We start from the raw sequence: 6,651 nt of genomic DNA on the forward strand, positions 1-6,651 counted from the left end.
ACTTGCATCCCTCCCCTCAAAGCTTGCAAAAGGCTTTTTGGCTTTGTTCTCATTATGGGAGTGTTCAGCAGGACCCATTTCCAGCCCCACCAGCTTCTCCAAAGCACAGGGACCTTGCAGGCAGCCTGGAGGCTTTCCCTCCACCCTCCGGCCTGGAGCAGTCAACAGCCTATTGAACATCGTGCTGGACAGCACTAACTTGGCAGGAAAGCACCTGCGTGCAGGCAGCTGCTCTGACACAGCCTCACCTCCAGGCTGGCCCGTTTGCTGGGCTCACCACAGTTGGATATAGAAGCAGAACAGTCCATGGGAAACCAAGGGAGACGAAATAATGGTGGCCTRGGCTTAAACTGGAAGCCACGTTCAGAAACCAGCAGGATCTCACCAGACCTCCAAGGCTCAACTTTTTGCTGAACTGCAGCCATCAGGTGTAGGAGGCTACCTTATGTGCAATATATTCTGGTACCATCATATTCTTATATAACTGGAAGAATATTAACACTGTCTCATTTTCAGATGCTCCACTTGTTTGCAGCAGTTAAAACATCTGAAAGCCAGAAACCTCCTTTGACTCTGCCTTTGCTGAAGCCTGACACTTAACACGCCAGGGCAATTTCCTCTAACAAGAACTTACAGATTTAGTCTCATTCCCTTTTAAGTTGCAACAGATTTTAAGCTGTCAGAATCACACTGCGAATGTGATTCTTTTTCTCCCTTGTTTTTACTTTGGTCCTTGTAGTAACAATGCAGATCAGCCTAACGCATGGAAAAGGACACCCGTGAAAGCCAATCTGCTGTCTCGCTAGCAATTAGTAACAATAAACTGAAAAAAAAATAAAAATTACACACCACTTGATTCAAACAAATTGACAGAAAACTATTTCTCGATAGCACACTACCCGCTTCTCCTCCCCACCTCCCCCAGCAAACCAGTTCCCATTTTAGTGGTATCCCCAACTGGTGAAAAACTTTGCAGCAACTTAGTGTAGATGCTCAATTTTTTTTTATTTTTGAGAAAACAATATGAAGTTGCAATAACACTGAAGATAGAACATCCTACAACTTACAGAAATAAACAGGATTAAAAAAAAAAAAGGAAGAAAAAAAAAAAAAACGAAGATCAATGATTTCCACTACAGATCACAGGTATTGTACGAATAAAATAATCATGGTTCATTCCCACTCTAAGCCTCTCACCTACAGCGTGCTGCATCTTCACACAGTTAAATGGTTTATCCTCAACGTCTGCTTTCCGATCGCTCGCACCTCCGGCAACTCCGTTCTGTCTGTCCCAGTACGTATGTGAGAGCAAGCTTAGCTTACAACCACCAACGCGAGTCTACTCATTGATCAACGATGAGCAGAGGATACGCAAGTCTCCGCCGCTCTTGCAACACAACCAGCAGGTCTACGCAACAAGGACGGGGCAACTTCGGCAGCTGCAAGGGCAAGATTCACCCTACGGCATCGACATAGGCAGATCCACCCAGGAACTAAGGGTTTGAAAGTGAAGGAACCCATTGAAGTGGAACACTTTTAATGTTAAATTAAGAGCCAAGGGGATTTCATGCAGAAACTCGGAGCACAACAGTGAGTGGGAAAGCACACGTGCTTCCCAAGCAGGGAAGCACAAGTACAGCAGGGATGGGTGGCTCAAAGACAATGACAAAGGCCGAATTTGTGGAGAGAAGAAAAATGACAGAAAAAATGAGAAAAACTGATGGAAAAAAATGAAAATAAAAAAAGAGAAAGGGGATAGGGGGAAAAAAAAAAGTCGCGAGAGAGGAAGTCCCACATTTCTCAAACACCACTGCTAATCATTTGAAAAGCGAGTTTCTTTATGAGGGCAGGCAGCAGTTTTAAAGCAGCCACTCATGAGGGAGAGCAAAGCAGAACCCTGGCAATTGTCTAGAGCAGACAAAGCAGGCAGGGTGGTCCAGTCTAACATCAGCAGCCACGGGGAGACCGGGAGGTGACAGCGCGCCAGGAAGGGCACCAGACTGCAAGGGGACTAGGGAGCAACAAACAAACCCAACAAATTCTTGGCAGAGGGACTCAGCGGAGAACATTAGGAAGTGTTTCAGACTCCAGCTGGGTGCGCTACCCCCGAACAGGACAGGGAAACTGAAACTGTTGCCACTTTGCAAGCTGGGAGTCAGTAGGTCAAGCCCTGCACTTGCGCAACTCCCCACTGGGACTGAAGGGCCCCAGGGCTGCTCATCCCTTCCTTTCCCTCCCCCCAACCCTGTCACTATTACAGAATTTCCTCAGGAGATGCCTGTGATGATTAATCTGTAGCAACGGCGGTGAAGAGACACAGCTTGGACTACTGAAGAACAGAATTCTGATGAAGAAAACAGGACAAGAGAGAGACGGTATGAGTGATCTGGTACCGAGCGTCAGCACCTGTTCAACAACGAAAGATATTTGTGTTACTTGTGCTTCCACCTGTGGAGGGCTCTGTGTTCTACCCTATCGGCTGCAACTGCCTCAGTATTCGCTGGATCAGAGTCCCACTTTGGGAGCCACAAAAATACTGGCCTTTTGATACAGCGGGCCTTACTTTTTCAGTTTCAAGACACCTACCGTTGTCTACATGACTGGCAAAGATGACTGAGCTAGGACAACTACAGCCAAAACGTTATCGAGAACGTTAAAACGTTATAGAGAAAATACTGAAGGCCARTTGCAAGGGCCTATTTGTTTTCTGTTGAAGGTTAAGATTCTGTGTGCGCTTTCGTAACTGAAAAAACAAAAGCTTTTGTAAAAGGTCAGCTGATGGAAGAAAGCAATTAGGAAATGGAAAGTGGCAGTATAAGAACAAGCAAGGGGGGAAAAAAGGCTAAGGTTAAGAAAACCATTTATATATAAAATTTATTTAGGTGAAGTCAAAAACATTTTAATTATCGACTTACAAACACTTTGTGTTATGTGTATTATTGAAACTATCAAGAAAAGGTAAAGGAGAGCAGATAACAGCAGTTTGTTTTTCCTGAAACTAAACGCATGCGCTCACCATCATGCGCATTACTGGATCACAGCTTTACCTTGATCACACTGCCTAGTATGCATGGGGAAAGGAAAATACTGAGAAGTTGTAAAATGATTAAATAATGAACCAGCCAGTCTGATTTTCATAAGCATCAGACTACAAATGTCTTACTCTGATGCTCAGGATGCAATCTATGAGGATAGAAACAGAAGAATAATTTAGGTATTATTATGTATTAGACTTGGTCAAGAACTTTGTAGCCCAATTGTGCACTACAAGTGACTTCTGGCTACAACAGCAATGGGCAATGCATTAAGGGCCTCACAGAATAATTCTGTCAATAACCTGAGATATACCAAATGTAGTATACTGCTTCAAGTCAGATATACATTTATGCTGAAGACATTCTCAATGAAATGGTARAATTAACAGCTGTAACAAGGCAAGTTTTTTTTTTTTCTTTGAACAAATATAATACACAGATTTTTGAAGTGTCCAGTTGTGATCTGCAAAGATCCAGGATTGCACACGAGTTTGCTCATCTAAGAAGAGTTAATCTGCGCATTAAATTGGTTTCTACTTTCAAAGTAGTATTTTAGGGCAGGGTTCTCTCCTCTGGGAGACTGTTCCTGACCTCATTCACCCAGCGTTCAATTTATTCACCTTCCTGAATCTTTGCCCTCTTTGGATAGTCTGCGACAAGTGCTGCGCTGCAGGAATTCCTGTTTTCCAGCAAACTGGCTTGCTCGGCAGGTTTGTAGTCCATTGTTACAATTGCTGATTGGGTAAAATGAATATCCTAGGTCTTCTCTAGCACAGCTTGCAATGCAACAGAAGCAGAGGTAAAAGAATGCACTAGAATACCAGAGCTCCACTTAAACACCAACGGAGTCAGGCTGTTGGCACCAATAAGAAATTCTGTATTTAACAAATCTGCAAATATTTAAAGTTCAAAGTTAGTCAATTTTACATATAAACTCACCCACTTCCTCTGACTGCCCTTCCAAATGGCCTTCTCTTTTCAGGGGTTCTGGAAAAAAAAGAAAAAAGAAATGAGAACTGCCTGAAGTTAAGCGAGACAAATCTGCGCGCATGAGTCTCAGCTATCTTTATGACTGCCTGCATTCAAACTGAAACCAGGGTTTCTCACTTCATTCCATGTAAACAAAGTTACACATCTTTATTGCTTCCTTAGAAAGGATAGCCAGGTTCTAACTCATTGCTTTGCTTTTCTTGATTTTTTTTTTATTTTGTTCTGATGGGCCTTCTGTAGAACTGCAGAACTAGAGACACACACGTTTCTCACAATATGCTGGAAGTTTAAGGAACCTTCAATCGAGAGAGAGAGGAAATTGAGACAGACTGCCTAACGCTCTCCTCTGATTTTATGAGAGGTTAAAAAAAAAAAAAATCAACTCAATCCATCTAGAAGAAAAGGTCTTTCTAAAACATACCTTCCTCTAGATCATGTGAAAGCGAAAAGTCTTGGGTTCTAGTCAAAGCTTACTGTGTGTGAAAACCCTTTCTCTTTCATTTTATATGTGTAGTTATTCTCCTCAAACAGCAAAGTCATGTCTAGGGGGCAGGAAGAAGGGAAACAGGCCACCTTCAACACTTCCTGCTGCTGCCTTGACAGCTATAGCCTCATGCTTATCCTAGGCCACGAGTACATTCAACAGCTGCTCAGGCATTTAAGGGCAATTTTTCTTTTATAAACAGTTACTAAAATACAGTGTAAAAGATAATAATAAAAACTGTTCTCTAAGAATAGAAAGATAGTGAACCCACACTGCACAATTACACAGCTTTTACTTCTATTGTGCTTCTAAAGCACTAYAATTTTTATATTTAGGCAAGCCAGTAAACTTACTGTGGCTTTTTAGAACCTATCTTTATTAAACATATAGAACCAGCCTTCAGGCAACTTCCGGTTGCTCTTTCAGACACGGCAAAAGTGTCGTACTACTTAAATCAACTGGAATTTTTCCATTAAACTAATGAGGCTCTAATGAGACCTTCAGTGCCTAAGCAGACACTGTCCAAAGGTCTGTACAGCCAGAACAGCTATGACCAAAGTTAAAGTCTGGTTAACGTTRCAAGCTGAAGATCCAGTCTGGGATGAGATGAAATGTATGAGACATTGCCCGTCTGGTGCTCACGTAACATCTGTAGTAAAATGAAAACTGACCTGTAGTTCTCGAGAACGGAGAAATCTAAACAGAGATACCAGAACACATTACATAAAGCTAGAATATCRATCACAGAATGCACCAAAACTGTAACGTCTGCACTTAGAGCTACTAGAGTACTCGTTATAGGGTGCTTGAGTTTGTTTTGTTTTGTTTTAATTCTCCTGCTCAGAAAAGCTGATTTGGACAGGTAGAGAGTCAAGGTTTGGTGTGACACTGGAAACACTTGTGGAAACACTTAGTAACCCCTCCTCTGTGCTGACCCTCGCTGAGGAGCACAGAGCCTGACGGGACAGCAAGGGCCTTTCAGAAATGACAAGATTGGTCAGCTTTCCCTGACCCTAAAAATACTCCTTGAGAACAGAGCCAGTGTAACAGAATCCCTCAAGTATCACTCAGCTGGCACGAGTGATCCCTCGTGTATCCCTGGGCATGTTTCACACCGGGGATGTGACAGCTTACGGCCGCCGGTGCCGGGCAGGCGGCAGCGCCCCGGTGCAGGCGGCAGCGCCCCGGTGCAGGCGGCAGCGCCCCGGTGCAGGCGGCAGCGCCCCGGTGCAGGCGGCGGCTGCGGGCACGAGGGCAGCTCGCAGGGGCGCTGCACACGCCGGCGGCTGCGCCAGCTCCCGCGCTCCATGCCTGCAGGGAAAGCGAGCCCTTAACGGGAGCAAGGTCTTCCCTACCCACACCCGCCATCCTTGCCCACAGCGTAGGCCAGAAGTTCTGGATTAAATCCCCTGCGTCCCGCAAATCCTCAAATCCCAGCAGACGTGCACGCTGCGGCTGCCCAAGCCGCGGCCTGTCCACATGCTCRTGGCGGCCGCCGCTCCGGGCCTCGCACGGCAGGGCGCAGAGCCGAGGGGCAGCGCGCGCCGCCCGCGGGGCCCCTCACACCTGGCTCTTCTCCTGCTGCTGCTGCTGCTGCTGCTGCTGCTGGGGGCTCTGCGGCTTGGGCTGCGCGGGCGGCTCGCTCTCGGCATACTGGTGCCGGCTGAGGAGCGACTTGAGCGGCGCCATCCACTTCATCCAGAGGTCGAGGTCCACGTCGCCCCAGGGCAGGCCGGGGTCCTTGGCGGCGCGCCGCCGGAAGTCCTCGTCGTAGCTCATCCACGAGGTGCCCCCGTAGGTGGCGTGCAGCTTGCGGATGGTGTCCAGGTACTTGAACATGGCGCCGCAGCGCGCCGGGTGCTTCTCGCACACCACGCTGGCGTACACCAGAAAGGCGGAGACCCACTGGTCCAGCGTGTCCCCCGGGAGCGGGCCGCGCTCGGGGGCCAGCTCTGTGTGGAGCAAGGAGAAGAGGTCAATGAACTCCCCCCGCCAGATGCGCTCCTTGGTGGCCTTGGCCAGCTGGTAGCCCAGCGGCCGCCGCAGCCCCACGTAGGGGGTGGCCGCCGCCTCCGTCGTCGTCTCGCCCTTCCCCGCCGGAGCAGCCGCCGCAGCCGGCGCCGCCGCCGGGGCCGCCGGAGC

At 47.4% G+C, this 6,651-nt stretch overlaps 1 long non-coding RNA gene across 1 annotated transcript; it reads right to left on the reverse strand.

Moving 5' to 3' along the window:
* Positions 1-980: 980 nt before the first annotated feature.
* LOC112954021 lies at positions 981-3,158 on the reverse strand. The gene is made up of 2 exons (XR_003250653.1): positions 2,259-3,158; positions 981-1,439 (listed from the first exon to the last, which is right to left on the reverse strand). It is a non-coding gene; the product is annotated as an uncharacterized LOC112954021 (long non-coding RNA).
* Between the last annotated feature and the right edge of the window lie 3,493 nt (positions 3,159-6,651).

Source organism: Nothoprocta perdicaria, unplaced genomic scaffold (assembly GCF_003342845.1).
Source record: "Nothoprocta perdicaria isolate Ctin4 unplaced genomic scaffold, notPer1 scaffold_109, whole genome shotgun sequence".
NCBI classification, from domain to species: domain Eukaryota; kingdom Metazoa; phylum Chordata; class Aves; order Tinamiformes; family Tinamidae; genus Nothoprocta; species Nothoprocta perdicaria.